The sequence below is a fragment of the Lissotriton vulgaris genome, chromosome 2_1 (assembly GCF_964263255.1).
Source record: "Lissotriton vulgaris chromosome 2_1, aLisVul1.2, whole genome shotgun sequence".
In the NCBI taxonomy this organism is placed as follows: Eukaryota; Metazoa; Chordata; class Amphibia; order Caudata; family Salamandridae; genus Lissotriton; species Lissotriton vulgaris.
The window spans coordinates 1,518,886,945-1,518,907,812 of NC_141687.1; the positions used below are offsets into that span (position 1 = coordinate 1,518,886,945).

Genomic DNA, 20,868 nt, shown 5'->3' on the forward strand with positions numbered 1-20,868 from the left:
CACTGGCAGTGCTGGTATGGGAGGGGCTGAGAGCGAGGCGGACACAGCAGGTGCAGCGAAGCTGGAGAGCAAAGAGTTAAAGATTAAGCGGCTCCCGAACATGGGGGTAACGAAGCCGCTGGGCGCGCATTTGATGCTGTCCACTAAGGAGCGGATATGGAAGGGGGAGTATGTTGAGTTGCTGAAGCTTTTGCACCGGGAAGTGAGGGTGAAGGTGGGTTCCAAGGAGGAGGAATACGAACTCCAGAAGAGCCGAGTGTTCCTTTCACTACAGAAAATTGGACGGAAGCGTTTTAAATTTTGCCAGTGTCTATTGTGAAAAATTTCCTGAGCGTTCAGTGTCTCCGTTTAAGTACATGGACGTCATTAGAAAAGCGCAGATCATGGGGGTGGGTATGCATGGGCTCAGTACAACAATGAGTTCAGGGCACGGATGGCCTGGGACCCCAAGGCAAAATGGGGCGAGTTGGATGCTGATTTATGGCAGCATACCATGAGGATGGCGGGGTCGGGCAAGACCATATTTACGGCCAGCGGGCTGCCCATTATTTACCAGGCCTTTCAGGGCTGCCCCACCCAAGGAGGGGTGGTTCAGGGTCCAAAAATCAGTCCGGGTCGGTGGGCTCCTGTTGGGACTACAATAATGGGGCGTGCTCTAGGGAACATTGTCGATTTAAACATGAATGTTCCTGTTGCAGTAAATACGGCCACCCCGAGGTCCGATGTTGGGGTGCCTCTGGGCAGCTCCAAGGTGGGCAGCAAGGGCAGGCTGGGGATGTGCGGTCGGGGACCACCCAGCAATCTGGAAGTGGTAGAGGAGGTGAGGGGTCTGGGCCAAAGGGCTCGTACTCCGGTTAAGGTGGATTGTTTGCTAGTGGCCCTGCAGGATTATCCGGATAGGGGGGCCGGGGATCGGTTACGGACCGGGGTTTTTGGAAGGATTTCGTTTGGGCTATGAGGGGCCTTGGCTGCGGAGATGGGCTGACAATTTGAAGTCTGCCAGGGAGCACCCGGAGATGGTGCAGGGCAAATTGGATAAGGAAGCCAGTGAGGGCCACGTGGCGGACCCTTTGAGGACTGGCCGTTGGAGGATTTGATTGTGTCCCCCATTGGGGTGGTACCCAAGAAGGAGGCGGGGCAGTTTTGCCTAATTCAACATTTGTCATGGCCTGAAGATTGCTCGGTTAACGATTACATTGATGAGCGGAAGCCCACGGTGTCTTACTCATCGGTTGACGCTGCCATTGCCCTGGTGGTGGCAGGGAGCGCAACGGCGAATAAGGCAAAGTGCAACGTCAAGTCGGCTTTCCGGCTATTTCCGGTCCACCCAGATGATTGGGGCCTACTGGGGATCCAGTTTAACGGCCGCTGGTACGTGGACAAGGCATTGCTGATGGGCTGCTCGGTGTCTTGGGCGCTTTTTGAATGTTTTAGTTCGTTCCTGCAATGGCTTTTCACGGAACGGACGAGTCACCAAGGAGTTACGCACTACTTGGATGACCTTTTCTTGGTCGGAGCCCCAGACTCCACGGACTGCCAGGTTGCGCTGGACAGGTTTCAGGAGATTATGGAGGACCTTGGGGTGCCATTGTCACTGTCGAAGACAGTGGGGCCAGGCACGGCGCTGTCATTCTTGGGCATAGAGCTGAACTCAGTGTCTATGGAGGCCCGTTTACCAGGGGAGAAGAAGCAGCAGATGTTGGAGCTGCTGGAGGTTATGGTGGCAAAGCACAAAGTAACGGTTTTGGAGATCCAGGTGCTGTTGGGGCACCTAAATTTTGCTTGCAGAGTTCTGTAGGAAGTTGGGCAGGGCCTTGGCCGGGCAGAGGCCCCCGCATCACCACGTGCGGTTGTCCGCGGGCTTTCACAAGGACTTGCGGATGTGCCAGTTTTTCCTGCAGCACTTTAAGGGGGCCCTATGCAGAGAGGGGAGGACCTGGTCTGGGATGTCCAGATTTTTCCGGACGCGGCGACGAGCGATGGTTTCGGGCTCTACTGGCAGGGGAAGTGGTGTGCGGAGAAGTTGCTGCCGGAGTGGGTGGGGGGTGGAAGGCGCATCGTGTTCCTGGAGCTTTTCCCTCTGGTGGTGGCGGTCTCGCTGTGGGGGTAGGTTTTGGCCCACAGGCGTGTGACCTTTCATGTGGACAACATGGCGGTAGTGAAGGTGGTGAATCGCCAGTCCGCCAGGGATGAGCAGGTGCTGAAATTGCTGCGAGTGTTTGTGTTGGGTTGCCTGCGCCATGACATTGCTTTGTCTCGTTCGCAGTGGGGGAGATTCCGTGGGTTAGCCAAGGACACGGATGGGGACCCGACATGCATGCCTCCGCAGCTGTGGTACGTAGGCAACACAGGATGTTGCAGCTGGTTCTAGGATCATTGGCGGAGTCGACGAGGACAACGTATGTGTCTGCATGGGGGGAATTCGTGGCGTCCGGGGCACGTTGGCAGGCTCCGGGGCGAGAGAGACAATAAGATGTGGTACAGTTTATATTGTCATTGATCAACAAAGGACTATCACGAGTTACGATAGCGGGCAAGCTGGCGGGGATTGCCTTCATGGGCAAACTTTTGTGGGGTTACGCACCATCCGCTGGCGAGCTCGGGTCAAGTATGCTGGAAGGTTGGGCCCGGGAGTGTGGGAGGTCAGATAAGGTTTGGCTACCCTTGTCGTGGGCACTGTTGGGGAGGGTAGTAGGGGCTTTGCCTTTGGTTTGCAGGGATGGGAAGGAGACTTGCCTGTTCGCTACCTCAATGTTGTGGATGTTTGCGGGGGCTTTTCGAGTGTCTGAGTTGCTGGAACCGAGAGCCGGTGCGGGGCTACGGTGGTCAGAGGTCCAGTTTCGAAGGGAGGAGGTGCGCCTTTGGTTGTGAAAGTCTAAGACAGACCAGAGGAGTGTGGGCAGGTGGATAGCGTTGGGGAAGGATGCAGTGGGGGACGTGTGCCTTGTACGGTGGGGCCTGCAGTGGCAGGCGACTGAGGTGGCAGAGGGGTTGAAATTTTGGCACGCAGATGGGTGGGGGGCGACAGGGTCCCAGCTGTTAGCCGTGTTGTGGAAAGCGTTGGAGTTGCTGGGGATGGATGGGAGAAATTATGGCACGCATTCATTTCTCATTGGCATAGCGTTGGAAGTGCACGGGTGGGGGCGAGGGACATTATTCGCTTGAGGCGGTGGTCATCTAATTGTTAGCAGCGGTACGTGCGCAGCGAGAAGGCTCATTGAAAGCGCAGTTGTTTTTGTGACCTATGTATTTCCCCTTGTTTCTCGTTTCAGGTTCTGTGGCTGGTCCCCTCTCCCGTGACATGCTGATGTGGATTGTGGGCCACTCCTTTGTGAGGCGGGCCGAGGTGCAAGCACAGGATAGCTATTTTACGGAAAATTTGGGGTTTAACCCTGCCCTGTTTAAGAATCATTGGTTTGGGAGAGGGGGTATGAGTTGGAAGGAACTGTTAGGTACGCTAAATAATCTGATGGTGGCAGGTCGGTGTCCTGACGTGTTGGTTCCCCATTTGGGGGAGAAAGACATGGTGCAAGAAACGGGTTTGGTCTTGATGAGGGCCATGAAAAGGGATTTGGAGTGGCTTCGAAGGAGGAGGTCAGGGTGTACTGTGGTTTGGACCGAGTTGGTCCCGCGGAGGGTCTGGAGAGGTGCAGTGAAGCCTCAGGATGTGGAAAAGGCCAGACGAAAGATAAATGTCGAGATGGTGCGTTTTTGTAGGCACTTGGGGTTTTCACGCACCTGGCATCGGGACAGCAGGTACGATGCACCGGAATTGTTTCGGAGTGATGGGGTTCACCTTTCTCGCATAGGCATGGACCTTTATTTGTTAGAGCTACGGGAGGTTCTGTCCAGGTTGTTGGGTATGCGGCGGGAGTGAGGCGTACGTAGGCGCAGTGTACCAAGGTTCTGGTTACTGGGACGGGGGGCAGGAAAAGGAGGAGGCGTTGTAAACACCTACCCATCCACCTTTTCCTGGGTGCCGGAGTTGTTTTTGAAGTTGGCCAAGTTTGGCTGGAGTTTGGTAGTTTATCTTTAAGTTTGGAGAGTTGGTGAATAGGAGCAGGGAAAGGTTAAGCAGTTTGGAAGTTTACATTAGAGGGTAGTTAGTTACAGTTACAGGAAGGCAAATAGGATTGTAGGTCTTGGGAGGGTTGGAGTTATAATGTATGTGATAAGATTGTGTATTATGTAATGTATTAGAAGCTATATATTGTATGTTGCAGGGTGGTTTTTTTTATCATGTGGGGATCGTAGGGGTGAGGGAGGAAATGTAAAGGGCGTGTGGTAATTTGATGTTTAGAGAGGTTTTAGTTTTGTAAGGCAAAGGGACAGTTTTAATAAAGTGTGATGTGCACCTGTTTCAATAAAGCTGCCTTTTACACACACAAATGGTTGTCGGTGCTGCTTGCCCCCCCTTTCCTCCCTCCCAAGGGGAGTTAGGGGGGAGCCGAGCCCGCGAGGTCTGCCCCCCGGGCGGATTTGGGAGGGGTAGGGGGGCGAGCAGAGAGCGGCCATTTCGCTGCTTTGGGCTGCCTGGGAAATAGCCCAAAGGCAGCCCGAGTTCAATTATGTATCCCAAGGGGTATTTATGGGGGGTCAGCGTTTCCCAGCCACCATTTTAGGTACTGGTGACCTGGTGGCTGGAAGCGCTGTAGTTCGGTGTTTTTTAAGCCGCGCCCACCCTCCCTGGGCTTAAGGTTTTTTGGGGAGGCTTTTTGGTAGGAGGATTTTTTGGCCAGGAGGCTTTGTTTGAAACAGGCGCATAGGGGGGACGTTATGTAATGTTGTCGCTTGGCACAGGTGCTGGCGGAGTTGTTTTTGAAATTGGCCGTTTGGCTGGAGTTTGGTAGTTTATCGTTAAGTTTGGGGAGTTGGTGAATAGGAGCGGAGAAAGGTTAAGCAGTTTGAAAGTTTACATTAGAGGGTAGTTAGTTACAGTTGCAGGAAGGCAAATAGGATTGTAGGTCTTGGGAGGGTTAGAGTTATAATGTATGTGATTAGATTGTATATTATGTAATGTATTGAAAGTTATATATTGTATGTTGCAGGGTAGGGTTTTCTTATCATGTAGGGATCGTAGGGCTGGGGGGAGGAAATGTAAAGGGGGTCAGGTAATTCGATGTTTAGAGAGGTTTTAGTTTTGTAACGCAAATGCCCAGTTTTATAAAAGTGTGATGTGCACCTGTTTCAATTACGCGGCCTTTTACACACACAAATGGTTGTCGGTGCTGCTTGCCCCCCTTTCCTCCCTCCCAATCTGCTTTGGGGAATCCATGACCCGGAAATAAAAAACAAGCAACAGCAGCCATTGTGAGAATGGCGTTTACAGAGGGAGAAGCTTTGGCGTGAGCTGGAGAAAATAAGTATAAGTATAAGTTTAAGTATAAGTATAAACCATTTTGTAACGCGCTCTGTTACTGGGGAGTATCCTGGTGCGGGGAGGAAACAAAAAGGCAGGAAGAAAAACATCGAGGGACCCTCCTAGACTGCACTCTTGAATAAGTGAGTTTTCAGATGTTTTTTGAAAGCAGCCACTGTCGGCGTGGAGCGCAGATGGAGAGGGAGTGCATTCCAGGCCCGAGCCACCACCACAGATAGCGACTGACCACCAAGTCTGGCACGTTTAAAACGGGGAAGGGACAGTTTACACAAAGTGGCAGATCTCAGGGTACGTGCCGGGGTGTACTTTGTGAATCTCTTTCTCAGGTACAAGGGGCCTTGGTCATGAAATGCACGAAACGCCAACACCAAGGATTTAAACAAAATGCGTTGTGCTACAGGAAGCCAGTGAAGCGAGCGCAGCTCAACGCGAACGCTCTTCCATCTGGGGATGTTAAATAGTAGACGTACTGCCGCATTCTGAATAATTTGGAGGCGTTTGACCAGGTATGCCGGGATGCCACTAAACAGAGCATTCGCGTAGTCGAGGCGAGCCAATATGAGCGCCCTGGCAACCGACTCCCTGGCCTCCCTAGGGAGCAAGGGGAAGAATTTACGGAGCATTTTCAGAGTGGCAAAACAAGTGCCTGTAAGTTTTTTAATATGATGCTCGAATCTGAGATCCTCCGTAAACCAAATGCCCAAATTTTTAGCTGGTCTCCCCATCTCTTTTGGGCTAGGAATATTAGAAGGCCAAAGTGTGCTCATAAATGAGGGGGGGAAGGAGCCATAAAAGAGCACTTCGGACTTGTCCTCATTGCACTTCAGCTGGGCCTGTGTTAACCAGCGAAATACCGAGGACAGACACAAATGAACTGTAGATGTGTCCAGATTGTCGTCTGGCCAGGTAAACAGCAACTGGGTATCATCAGCATACCTTAAGATCTTAGCCCCAAACTGTTCAGCTAGATAAACTAGAGGTGTAATATACACATTGAACAGTAAGGGGCTAAGTGTGGACCCCTGCGGGACCCCTGTAAGCAGAAAATAAAGGGGGAAAACCATCAGACACCATATTATAATAAAGTGTGGCTAGGATTAAATAAATAAAGAAGCGTATGAGGCAAGGATGTCATCTTGGCAAACGATCTGCATTGGTTTATTTAGGTAGGGCAACTAGACCAGCGAAGGACTGGGAGGACGTTAAAGGTTTGATTTTCTTCTGTATCAATGGGTGCTGTGTAAGAATGGGTGCTGTGTAAGAGAGGCTCAGAAGAAGGGCGTGTCTACATAAGGTCAGTTTTGGCTGCTATTGAATTGTGATGAGCACTTGAAGTAGGTCTACAGGAGTAGTAGGCGGGGTTTATAGTGCACAGGGCCCACAGATGTATAGCTGGAAGAGCTGCCAATGGGATACACATGGAGGGTATGAGATATGTAATGACAGAAGAGGAGGCCCATAGTGTGGTGATATATATGGATAGTTCTGAAAACATTTTAGATCACAGGAGGTTTCATCCTGCAAATTCTGCATTTGCTGATTATTAGTCTGCATTCAAAAATATTGCAGATGTCACTACATTTGGGGTGTATGACGGTACGACGCGTACCGTCACAACGCGTGCTTTTACAAGGCGTCTTTAACAACGCAAGTCGTTACAACGACTTGCGTTGGGGGGCGCTGATAGTGAATAGTATAATTTACTATTCTAACACCAGTCCCCGTGGATACTAGGGAAGGTGTTGGAAGAGTAAATATACTATTCTTTATCCTCTAGCGCCCTCCAGTGCAAGTCGTGGTTAGGACTTGCATTGTAACGGACGCGTTGTAAAAGTACTGCGGAGTAAATTCCGCGTCTTAAAGGATGTTCCCCCTACATTTGCATAGTTTTTTCCAAAACCATGGTAAGTTTGCAGAAACAAAATAAAAATAGAAGAGAAGGGGCAGGACAGATTATCTGGCTTAACGGAATAAACTGCCGACCTTGAAGATGGAGAGCTGGGTTTGAGTCTTGGGTTCATCTCACAAGCACACTTGAAATACGTGCTAACACAAAAAGTGTAAATTAAAGACACAATAATAAGTAGAAAAAAGTGTCAGAAAGAAGACTTTAAATGCATGCAGTTGTCAGACAAAGCAAATAACGCTGTGCAGCCTTAAGGAAATAAAAAAAGTTCCCATCAAAGTGGGTGGATGAGAATTGAGTGCTTGGGCCACAGGAAACTGATAAGAGAAACACAGATGGAACAACATGAAATATAATGGCTACAACCAATCAGAACGAGGAGAAGCAAAGTGACAAGCACCCGGACCAATAAGAATTAATGGCAGGATGTAAGCCCCTTATAAGATATAATAAATGCAATAGATACCACAAGCTCAGTGCAGACGAAACCTGAAAATGGTATTGCTGCTGTTAAGAAAAACAAGGTAGGCTGCGAGATTAAGGTAAGCGCATTTGTGTTGTGAAGCAATGGCAAGCAGGGCTTGGACAGCTGTTTAGTAATATTGCCAACACTTCACTGTCACTTCTAGAAATATATAGTAAAGAGATAAAAACTGGGCATTCAATTCACTCTGAAATTCCTGTGTGAGAAGCTTGATTCGTGAGGTCACAGGTATGCTTATGTTATGAATGGGTTTCTTAATTTCCGCAGTATTTGAAGGGGGCAAAATATACTACTTGCCATAAATTGCTGAGGTCCATTCTCCCTCAGCTTGCAAGAGCCTTAAAGAAATGCGTTGTGGGATGGGCAATTTAAGTTATGTGTGGTTGGGAAAACCTGTTGGAAGCACAGCACAAGCGGGTGGGTTGTCTGATCACATTCGTGGTTAACAAACATAAACTCCTTGTGGGATCCTTTGCACAGTGTCAATATGCCACCCTCCTCCCCAGGCAAAATGGAAATACAAATATGCTGAATCTGAACACGTCCCATTCTTTGCCATAAGTGCTGTTTGCATTGAAAGGGGAGCGGTGCCATTTTTCCTGAGGAATTTGCACAACAATTCCACTGCTCTTTTGAGTTAATTTCTAGCGAGGAGGTTGGTTCACACTTGTACCCATACCTGTCCGAGTTTGTAAGAGGGGCAGTTCCTTCTCCGCAAAATCATTACATTCTCCGATAACAGTGACATGGTACCATCTTGATTTCCTACAAAACAAGCAAATTCACAGGCATACACACAGATGCAGTCCCGGCCTTTGGTCAGAGTGTACCTTAGCCAGAACCACCTTAAGACCCTGGTTTTCATCCTAGTTTTAGCCTGTAGCTTGATATGTACAAAGAGCCAATCTTATCTCCATTACCCTAGCAACTATATGTTTGCTTTGCATCCTGGTACTTGTTTTCCTCTATTTATAGAGAGGAGAAACAAAACTGAAAATACTAGAATACAAAGAGAAAAGGTAGAACTTAATAAAATACCATTAGTCGAGTAACACAGAAGTTTCGTACTTGCCAATACTATTTGACCAGAAAGATGCAAGATGGTTCACGTTTATAAAACAATAATTAAAATGTGTGGTGTAGAGGTTCAACTGCTCTGAATTGAGGGCCTCCTTGCCCGCTGTGCTTCTCTCCTGCCCAGCAGCTACTGGTTAAAATGTGACAACAGGAGGTGGTGTTGGACTGTTGTATTCTGGGTCAGGGCTTGACTGATTACACAAACTTCCCCTCTCCTCCCCCATTCTCAACTGAAGCTACAACAGCTCAGCTCCTTCCCGCCAGTGCTAAATTGTAAATGAGATGGGGTGGAGGGTGGTAAGGAAATGGGAGAGCAGGAGAATTGTAATGGGGTGCCTGCAGCCTGTACTAGAAAAAGAATGAAGATTGAATCACTGGAGCCATTTCAGAGGGAGTGTGCTGCATGATCTGCATGCACACATCTCCATGCACCCCTCTGAATGTTGACGCCATGGGAGTGGGCCTAGCTTGATCATGCTACAGTCGGCCCTGCACAGATGCACACTCACATAAATATAGATGCAGCAAATTTCACAGAGTGATCGTGTATCAACCAGAATGTGATATTCATGGCCGGACCGTCCGTCTGGCGCACCAGGCATTTTCCTGGTGGACTGCAAGGGTGGGGGCTGGTTTTGGATCCGTAAGTGACCGCTTTTTTTTTTTACAGTGTGCCAATTTTGTAGTATAGCTGCAATATTGGTCAGTTGTAACAAAAGCGATAACGGTGAAACAGGAGTGGGGCTACCAACCCCCAGCCCCCAGGGCAGCCGAGCTGTTTGCCAGGGCCGTTTCGGGTTCCCAGTCCGCCCGTGGTGATATAAAGATCTACAGTAAAGGATGGCTGGTTAGACCTCCATAGGCTTGACTTCTGGTACACCCCACCGCGGTCCAGTGATGTCAAGACATTCCTGTGATTGCTTGTTACTTCATTCATGCATGGGAAAGTGTGCATTTATTACTGCTGAGTTTTACGATTTACACATTTTAGCAGTCATCCCAGTAAATCTTGACATGCTCAGAGAGGAAAACACGCCTTTATTAAACTAAACATGCACTGTTGCCCATTTTGGGCTCATGCATGCCCACCTACAAGATGCACATGCTGGCGTCATTCATGTTCCCGGACAAAGGGGCATATACATATGTTCAAAACTGAATGCATGTTACTATTGCAGAAATACTGGTGTGTCAACTCCACTTGCATACCGCCACAGCAACACAGATGACATGTAAATGTATCTTTAAATAAAGAATGCAGGTTGTAAATCTATACATTGTAGATTTGCACATGCCCAATCGTGTTCTGCACATGCTCACGTCTAACATTTATTCACACAAATGTTTTTGTAAATGTATTTTAAAACGGATAATTCTATAATATTATTGCAGAAAAAGTGACGGGTTACATCTAATTGTAGATCGCCATGGATACCCTATACATCGGCACTATATGATCTTTCTTATTATAGTACATTCTGTGGCCTTTTCACCGTCTGCCAGCAGCCAGGCAAACATTTGCTCTAAGATTCCTAGACTCGATATTGCTCTTGTACTGCAAATGTCACCGCGTGAGTCACTCCTCGCAAGAGCTTTAGTTCAGTCGACTCTAATGTGCCGGCCGTCGCCTGCTGTTTGTCTTTCAGCAGCTTAGAGATTTCTTCCTGCCTAACCCCATTTTAACAGCTCGGCATTATTCCCATACACAAGAGCATCATCCCTAATTCCATCATTATCAATTAATCCACTTACTGCTGAATCCCTCCTCCAAAGAGGGGAGGCACACAGTTGCTGTATATGCGTGCTTTGTTAGGTTGACCAGAATTTTAAAGCAAAGAAAAACCGGGACATTTCACAAAAATAGAAGAAGGACTATAACTTTACGTCAAGCGAGCGCACCGCAGAGAATTACAAAACAGGCAGTAAGAACATACATAAAATGCAATGTTTAAACCCAGTAGCTTGCTTGTGAATTAAATTGCTTTCTAGGAAGAACTGTTAACTAGCCCTGCTTCGTAAAACATAAAAAACACACCTCCCCCAGGCCCTTATTTATGAGGCGGTGCGTCAGTTTTGCGCCGCCGGTGCGTCACTTTTTGTGATGCACCAGCGGCGTACAAAATGCGCCTTGTTGCGCCATATTTAAAAAGTGACGCATCTAGGTAGATGCGTCACTTTTTAAACCCCTGCGCCACATCATACCTGCGTCAGGTATAATGTATGCAGAGGGGGCGTTCCCCGCAAAAAGCCTCGTAATAGTGACGCAGTGAAATCTATGAGATTTCACTGCATCACTTTTAGGATGCTGTTGCGTCAAAATCTTGCGCCTGCCTCACAGCAGTCGTAAGACTGACGCAAGCCCTTTCACATGGGGCTTTCCCCATGTGAAAGGACGCATTGCTTGAGTTGCGTCACTTTTGTGACACACTCCAGCAATGCGTCACTTTTGCGCTTACAGATGCGTCAGAAATACTGACGTATCTGTAAGTCCTTGCGACATGATGCGTCATACATTAAATATGACACATCATTGGTGTTGCAAGGAGTGCGCAGTGAAAAGTGACGCATCGCTGTTTTCACGCAGTGATGCGTCACTTTTCATAAATGAGGCCCCTAGTTTTTAGTCGACCCTCTCCAAAAACCGGGACATGAGCTAAATTTCTCGAAATCTGCCCGAACAGCTTGTGAAAAATGGGGACAGTCCTGTCAAATCTGGTACGCCTGGTCACCCTACGCTTTGTAGGTGTTTGAGGTCCACACCGGAAGGGATATAAGTGGTTCAGGTGATGGTAGTCTGTAGACCAGGCAATAATGTAAAACTAGCTTTGAAACTGGTCTCTATGAGGCTCTAAATTCATGTCCTTAATTTAAGAGGCAAAAGTCCCATCTCTCAAACTGTAGTTTTCTTTATACAACAAACTCTTGCATAGTGCACACTTTGATCTAAGTCGCCTACATGTGCCTGAGCGACTTTAAGTTATGGGCAAGTGTTTATAACAGCACAGGACTAAGATCTCTGATGGTGAGCCTCAATTAAGCCTGTGCGGGCTTGGCTCAGTTCCTGTTAGTTAGAGGTTGCATAGGTGTACAGACTATGTGCACATCCAATCCTTGGTCTCTCTGCGGAGTGCGAAAGAGTGATAGTCCCACATGTGCCAGTATATGTAGTGGAAAAGCAGTAGCGTAGGTAGGCACTTTGCTGCCCATGGTGGTCCCTGACTTTGCCACCACGCTCCCGTGTTGAAGAGCAGGGGGCGGGGGGGGGGGGGTATTGGCGATATTTCCGCTCTTTTGTCGCCCCGCAGCAAAGTCATGTAAAAGCAGAGGGTGGGGGGAAAAGCCACCCTCAAAACTCACCCCCCCCCCACACTTCCCCTTGCTAGGTCACTGTGGAAAAGTCTGAGATGTGTAGATGGAGGATTTCAGAAAGATGTGGGAAGAAAATAAGCATGCATGTCTAACAGAGATAGTGTGAAGAGGCGAACAGGAGTGTCTGAGACACTCCGAAGGCCTCTGCCCCTTCCACAGACCTTAGCAAAATTTAATTCAAGGTCTCCTATTTTCAGAACTGAAAGATTTTCAATTCTATTATTCAAATCAAAACCAATTTTTGTTGTTGATTTATCTGGTGAAGCTTACACGCATCGGCAAACCCAAGAGGTCTGACTTGTTTTAGATGCAAGTGTTGGTTGTTATTGTGACATGTATACATGCAATAACAGCAAACTCACAGAGAGCCACCCAAATGCTGGTCAGCCAGCATGCTGTGTGTAGCACAGGATTTTAGTTTATACATTGTAAGTGCATCCTTATTTAAGCAGGCCACACCTTTTGGAAAAAATTCGCCTTCACCTCCACACCCTTTTTTAGAGACTATGCCACTTTTTCCACACAGCTTACAGCAGCACTGCACACTGAGGTTTATGTTTGGCAGTGTTTGTCAGTTCTCAGCACCAGAACTTATTTTCAAACCTCAGCAAATGTTTATAATTGTACACACTGTGGCAGGGCATTCAGCCTGTTAGCCTGTCCAATTAGCAGTTGATATGATGTAAAGTGCGATTATTACTGCAACTTCAAAGTTTTATTTTGAAGATTGTTTCCATATATGTTCTCGAACTTCGGTTTACAAACGTACACTCTAACCATGGGGACAGAAGAGACTTTAGCCATAATGACAAAACAATATGTCCTTGTGGGAATGACACCTGCTGCGCTTCTGGAAGGTTCCATGGGTTTCTCTATTTTCTTACAGCTTTCACAAAGTTGTTTACTCATTGAATGCATGTCCTCTGACTAAGGCGGTCTTGTCGAGGACCTAGATGCTAGACTCAGTGACAGCCAGGTACCACAGCAGCTTTGAGGGTCACCAGTAAACGTAGGCTCCTTTAGAAAGAGACACAGTGCTGTTGCATGTTCATAGCACTTACTGTTTTCCGAGAAAGGTCCGCTTGCAAGAGGTGGACGATCTCTGCATTTCTGTTGAGAAAAAAAATGCAAGTCTAAGGAGAAGGTCGGAGGGGAAAGGTTTGTTTCCATGGCAACATGCATCGAACTGAAAAACACAACTGAATTAAAAAAAAATTCACTTTTCAGCTTTGGCAGCATTTCTTCGTGTTATCATTAACGCAACAGGGGAGCTTCGCTGGTACAATTTAAGGACACCCAGGTGGGGATAGGAGATAAGGGCACAGCTCTATCACACCCTACTATCACTGATTGGCGACCATAAACAACACAGCAAGAGAAACCCACAGGAAACATCAACCTATGATAGAGCATGCAGGATAATAGAGTTTAGTGTGTGTAAACTGGGAATAAAGCACAGGAACAACATGGTTATTTTACTAGCCAATTAGGGTTCAAAGACGTCCCACATTTCCCTGCTGAGGTTTGGAATTGCTACCACTCTTGTGAATTACCGCCTTAGCTGGAAGTTACACCTTCAAGTAGAAGGACACTGAGAGCTGCAGCATGGTGAAATCAATGACATTGATCGACCAACAATGTGATTGTCTGAAAAACCCTGATAATGAGCGGGACCACTCGAAATCCGTGGCAATCCCGGATCAATTTATGCCTCAGGGTTTGCAAAATTATGTGTCAAAATATGGAAAATTATACAGCGCAACATGGTATATATTATAACAGAATTATTTCACTCTTTTAATTTTAAGACAATCTAATACTGCCTGGGCAAAAGTTTACCTCACCTCATGAGTACCAATTTAACGCATGGATATACAACAAACAGCAACTACAATTTGAACAGTTAAACATTCAATGGGTCTGACACAGGGCAGCATCAGTGGGGCTTTTGTATTGTCACGTCTAATCTGTCTGAGCTAGAAATCATGTCTTTGTCAATATCTGCAAATCACACTGCAGCTCGTGGATCATGAGCAACCACGGTACATTCATAACTACGCAAAAACACTGCATCTGGAGAGTTCTGTAATTTCGGTGGCACTGGTTTTGAGTCAAACAGAAATGCAATGCTGACATCCATAAAATGAGTGTAAAGGTCACATCGGGGACCCTGCTACTGTAGTGCATTCACAAGTAGAAGTCCCAGAAGTCTGTTCTAGAGTAGGACGAGTGAGTGCCTGTGGATTCCACATATGTGGTTTTCATGTGGAGATACTGCATGGTCTGATCCACTATGTTTTTTCTGCAATTACCGTAGTATGTCCTAAGTTCCTGCTTCCAACCTATCAGCCTAGCAGTGATTCTCGAATTTCGAAGAGAAAATTACCTGTGCTCACGGGCTAAGGTTTTGATAGCTTAAGTTCGTGTGAATTTACACTTGTCTGGAGATAGGGAACGAGATGCACAAAGCCACAGCAAGTCCCTGCTTTTCATTGTATAATAGCATTGCATGTTGTTGGCAAATGTTTTATAGTAAATAGTGCTTGAGTGATGTCTATTTGGTTTCATTTTGCAGTGTAGTCCAGGAGTTGCTTCTGGGTTCTGCTTTTAATGTATATGACATAGTGGGCACACAGCAAGAGCTTACACGGTAATATTCCAGTTCACATGAATTGTGGTAGCAAAAATGGTGAATCAGATTTAGATTTTTCTAAATGAAGGTCCATGGGCATTTGTTAGGTCTTGCCCAACAGAAAGTTCAGTTTACAGTGGCTTTACAGCCTGTCCATTGCATACCATTGGTTGGCTTTACTGTGACTCTTATTTGCTTGTTTCCTAATCAATGACTTGTCTTTCTCTTCTTGTATTTGTCTCTACCTGGAGTGCAGTCACTTTGCAATCCGTTTGATTGGCTGACTTATTGCCTTCCACTGCTTACTTATAGAAAACTTCTTTTTGGTTAAGCACACCATAAGAGTACCTGGGTTTTCCAGCTTTCTCTCTTGTGTGCTTCTCTCTTGTCAAATACCCACCCGCTCTTCCAGTTGTGTTTTTTCCCTCATGTGCTGTTCACCAGACTCCTATGGTCCTGTACTCTGTCTTGCTCTCTACCTCGTGCACTTCTCTTCCCATCACGTGAAGCACTCACCCTCATGTGCTACTTTTCTCCTCATCCCCAAAACACTCTTCTGTTGCCCTTTCACCTCCATGGGCCTTTTGTAATCTTATTTCGAGCTTTTGTGCCAAAAGTATGTCATGTTTTCATTTACTGATGCAAGTGATATCCACCATCTTGGAATAGTAAATAGAAAAACGAACTGGTGCCTGCTTCATTGCATCATTCTGTAGAAGTTAACATGTGTGGTGATGCATGCATACAGAATAAAACGACTGGCAGAATTAGTCACAAAGCAAATGCAAGGAGAGGATGGACGGAGCAGTGAAACCTTTCAGACACATCAAAACATTTTTTATATTCTTTTATGACCTGAGGCTGTACAGCATCAAACAATCCTTTTTAGGTTTTGACTGGCCATGCGCTTTGCGCATGTGCCAAAAAACCTCTTGAGTTGTGTGTGTGGGTTGGGATACGCCCCCTCCTCCGATTGGCTAGCTCCATAAATGGAGGCTAGCCATTGGACGAGGGGCCTGTCCGTCAATGCCGGACCAGACACGGGGGCGTTCCCGAGATTCTTTGGCTTTTACCGACGTCACGCGACGTCAGCTGAAAGCCGGGAACGCCCCCGAATCTGGTCCGGCATTGCCGGTGTTCCTGCCTTCCGGCCTATTAGTGCCGCCGCGCTAGGATTAGTTCTCGAGCCGCCGCATCATGAGCAAGAACGAAGGAGCTGCCCTCCCATTGGCTGAGGCGGTCGAGCCCCCTCAGTGCCGCCGCGCTAGGATTGGTTATTGAGCCGTCGCGTCATCGCTGGAGCCGCCCTGCGATTGGCCGCAGCTTCGTTCTGTGTTCTTGATTTTGCCGGCTTAAAATTACAGACCGTGAAGACAGGTTGAGGGTAAATGTGCTTAGAAATAAAGACAGTGCGCTGGATTTGTCACTTGGTATCGCCATCATAATACATAGCTATACAAGCACTGAAAAACACGCCCGTAATGCCGCTGTCTTACACGTAAAGCACAAACAGCTTGGCATTTCTAGCTAGACACTGCACAAAGTGACCCCCACATATATGTTACATTGTAAGGCGAATATCAGTATGCTATAGTCTTAAAAGTTAATGTACACAAACGCTGTACACTGCTGGAAGCAGGAGCCCACATGTATGCACTGAACCCAGGAACTCTGGCAGCCTACCTGTGCACATACTGCCCTGCACACAACACACTCTAAGCCTAACAACCCCTACGTATACACCGAACTCTGCAACTCTAAGGGCGCCTATGCATACTTAGGCTCGGTAACTCTGAGGGCTGACCAACACATATGTTACACACTGTAAAACGAACAGATTTTACACATATATTGTACACCTACCCCCAGTGGCCGGACTGCGTGCAGTAGTCACAGCCCCTGGATACACTGAACTCAGTAAGGGAGCGCTCGCGCGAGGCTGGCATTCACTGCAACATTAAACGGTGCACAATGTAACGCTAAAAGCACCTGTGTATCGGCACTTCAAATAAAACCCCTATCTGCTCCTGTGTGTATGGGGACATCAGCTCCGTTACCCCCGCACTTATCGGTAACACCATCAGCTCCTTGTGTGTACACCCTCCAAAGAGCGTCCCTCCTAACTCCGCAGTGACTTAACAAGGGTGCCAGACCCGGTGCCACTGCACTCGCCGCACTTTTAATAGGTAAGTCCGTGCCATCCGTATGTGTACTCACGGCACATCGTAAATCCACCAGCCCCGTACACTTCAGATGCACTTGGTGCCTCCAAGGGCTTGAATGTACATTAAGCAATAACCCTTCGAACACACGCTCTAAGCCTTGGCGCGTACGGATTGGTAGATGGATACATACATGAGCGACCATTGCAGTCATCATATACACTGTATTAAGGATGGACTGTAAAGTTTGTCCTGTGTCTAATCATAGTTTCACCAGAAATATTTTTTTATATAAAAGTAGTCGCTGTAAGCAGGATTCGAACCTGCGCGGGGAAACCCCATTGGATTTCGAGTCCAACGCCTTAACCACTCGGCCATCACAGCAGCTGGACTGCATTTTTTTTGTGTTTGTTCCTACGAACACTGAGCCACTGGAAAACGCGTGACGAGCATGCACGTGCTACACACGAGTGTATTCACTATTCATTTATACCCATACAAAGTTAAATCACCTGATAAATTGAAGAAGTTGTATGTACATACAATGCCCTGCACATGGCAATAGCAACCCGTGTACGTGAATGCACACAGGAACTGAAAAATGCGCAACATTCCCTACTCCAGCCCCAACTGGCCCTTTGGTGTATGTGGTAAAAACCGTACGTCACATGGCACTGAAAATATGGGCAATCTTTCACCGATTCCTCTGAAATATGGGTTGCATCACCATACTGACAGCCCCCAAGCCCTCTTCAGCGCGTTACCATTGTCAATGACACTAGTCTTTCTTAGCCGCCAATGATCTATATTTATGCGGCATGGCTCTCTAAATTATGCAGCAGGAAAACGCGTCATGGCTGAGGTGCGGGGTTTCATGCACAAATAAAAATATTGCACCTTTGAAATTTGGGTACGCTGTCGTCCTTCGAAATACTTAAGGTGTCGACTTTCCTGTATATATATATATATATATATATATATATATATATATATATATATATATATATATATATATATATATATATATATATATATATATATATATTGTGCAAATTCAGTCAGCATGTTATTGCCCAGCATATCCGCCATAACGCCTTTCGACCCCCAACTCGGGCCTTGATCACATGATATATTCACATTCCTGTCTCTAACAACCTCTTCTCTTCCACCTCAAGGTACAGGCATGCATCGGGCTCCAACAGTCCCTCAGAGAAACTTAACCACAAAACCCGGTAAGTGTCTAATGAAATAAAAACATTACACAATAAAATATCATTAATAACCCCTTACGACAACTAAGGCTAGTTCACTCTCACGGAGATTATTTCAATCGTAGGTTGAGGCTTCCCTTGTCCTCCTTTATTCAGTGGTCAGATGGAAGTTGTTTAATGTTCTTTGTTCTTTTGCCCACCATAGCGCCTCAGTTTCGACCCAACTTATGCAAATCAGGCGTGAGCCTGCTCTGAAAGGAACAGTCCAGCCCACGCTGCCAGACCACACCCTCCATGAACCGAAACACAAGCAAACCAAGGCCGGTTTCGCCCTGATTGGGGCTTGTCAGTTGGGTGAACCTTGCTTACAGAGGCACGGTGAACATGGGACCCACATCTGGACATACCCATGACCCTGAGGGCGGTACATCACTGGAGCCCATCTACAGCGATGGCCACAGTTCTGACTTCCATCCACTATTGTGTGTTTAAGGAACATCTCCCCTCACAATGCGCATATCTGACCTTTCAGACCATAGATGCTCCCAAATGTTTACTGATGGGCCCCAAAGAGTGGTCTGTGGAGAGCCCGAGGACAGCATTGATGGTAGTAAGATGGGAGTGGGGCTTTGTGGGTGGTTAAATGTTGCAGGGTACTTCTTAAGAATATTTTGCTCCAGTTCAGTTAGCTTGTACATAAAAGCTTCCCCATTTATTTTGTTGAATGTAGGTGCTGACTGGTGTAAGCCACATGTGAAGGTCCGGAGGGCTGCAGGCGACCCGGGGCCCCACTCTGAGTATCACTGCTTTAGGCAACGTATGGATTGGATATGCTCTAGTAATGTCAGAATCCTCCCTGACACGAGCAGCTCTACGCCCGTGCACTAACCCCTCACCTTGCAGACAGTGCACATGTGATAACTGCATACTTTAAAGCCGTTATTACACTGATGTACCTGCGCTACAAATATTGCTTGTTCTGTGATATTCCAGACCTATGAAGACAGCTGTGTGAGATGGAACACTTGCTAATATGATTCTAGGCGCAGTGGCTCATTCCCACGGTCCCTCACACACCCCCAACTGCATGTTTAGACACCCTGGGAAAGTTTGAGCCTCAGGCCTGACCCGAGCCCACGGGCCCTGCTCCTGCCCCCTCCCGCGCAGCCCCCGGGGGTCCGGTGAAGATCAAAGGGCCGCCTCCCCGCGCGAGCACCTCTCCCGGGCACTTGCGCATATTCACAGTTACTGCGGAGGGTTCAAAGTGCAGGAGGTAATAGTGTGAGTCTGTAGTGTGTGAGGACGACAGAGTAGTGGAGAGGTGTTGCTTTTGGGACAGTGGCATTCGAGAAGCCAGTTTAGAGCGCACTGCTGTTCTAAGGGCGGCGGGGGGGGGGGGTAATTGCAGACATTGGTTTAAATTGAGCAATCAGTCGGCGATCCCACTCGACTGTGCAGTGTGAAAGGGTAGACACAACCAACAGATGCCAGAGACACACGGACATAGAATTAAATAAATAAATACACACAGACACATCAGTGAGAAAGGTTGCTTTTATTTAAAGTTACAATTCGTGCCTCCCTGTTGCCTGCTTGTGCTGAATTAAATAAATAAATACACACAGACACATCGGTGAGAAAGGTTGCTTTTATTTAAAGTTACAATTCGTGCCTCCCTGTTGCCTGCTTGTGCCTCTGTTTTCGTGTCTCCCTGTTGCCTGCTTGTGCCTCCGTTTTCGTGTCTCCCTGTTGCCTGCTTGTGCCTCCGTTTTCGTGCCGTGACTCTATTGCCTGCTTGTGCCCCTGTTGCCTGCTTGTGCCTCCGTTTTCGTGCCTGTGAGACTGAGTGCAGGCTGTGAGTGCAGGCTGTGAGTGCAGACTGACTGTGCAGACTGACGGACTGTGCGTACCTGTGTATGTGTGCAGCTATGTGTACAAGAGCTAAGTCATGCTGTGTATGTGTGTGTGATGCTATATGTGTATTATGCTATGTGTATGTGTGGGTCTGTAGCTGTGTATGTGTGCAGATGTGTCCAGGAGCTGAGTGATGCTGTCTGTGTGTAATGCTATGTATGTGTGATGCTATGTATGTATAATACTGTGTGTGTGTAACTGTGTCTGTCTGTATAACTGTGCATGTCTGTAGCTGTGTGTGTATGTAGCTGTGTATACAAAGCCTGTCAATGTGTGTAGAGGAGGAGCTCTGTGTGTGTGTGTATAGCTCTGTGTACATATACCTATGTGTGTATAAGTGCAAATGCAATAGGTCTCACATTTCGTAACCATAAAGCGATTTACTAGTAAACGACAAAGCCATTTGTTTATCTGTTTTACAAAAAAAAACATAGGTGAAAATTTTGACATTTACAATGCCAATAGCTCAAATTTTGTCAAAGGCAAAACCATTGCATTGTAAATGCTTGTTCTTTTTGCTGGTGCTGTACAGCCTGGGCAAACTGCAGTGGCAAAGTAAATTTGACCAAAATGCCAGACCTATTTGGCTTTGCCAATGCTTGTTATAAATTAAAATAGTAGTACCTTAGTATTAATTTTGATTTATGTTCATTTGTGTCGCACAGTAGCTTCATGGGTTTAAAAGCAAAAGCCAGGGGTCGATCCTGTGGGTTTTGGCAACCCCCAAAAGACA

General features: G+C 47.1%; 1 protein-coding gene and 1 non-coding gene across 2 annotated transcripts in view; both read right to left on the reverse strand.

Moving 5' to 3' along the window:
- The window catches only part of DRD2 (dopamine receptor D2), a 1,101,420-nt gene extending 1,088,110 nt beyond the window's left edge, over nt 1–13,310 (reverse strand). Inside the window, exon 1 of the mRNA XM_086957378.1 lies at nt 13,278–13,310. The gene's annotated coding sequence lies outside the window, so the exon portion shown is untranslated. The remainder of the gene's footprint in view (nt 1–13,277) is intronic.
- Nucleotides 13,311–17,312: 4,002 nt separating this feature from the next.
- Nucleotides 17,313–17,394, reverse strand: TRNAS-CGA (transfer RNA serine (anticodon CGA)). Its single transcript has one exon. It is a non-coding gene; the product is annotated as a tRNA-Ser (tRNA).
- Nucleotides 17,395–20,868: the final 3,474 nt, after the last annotated feature.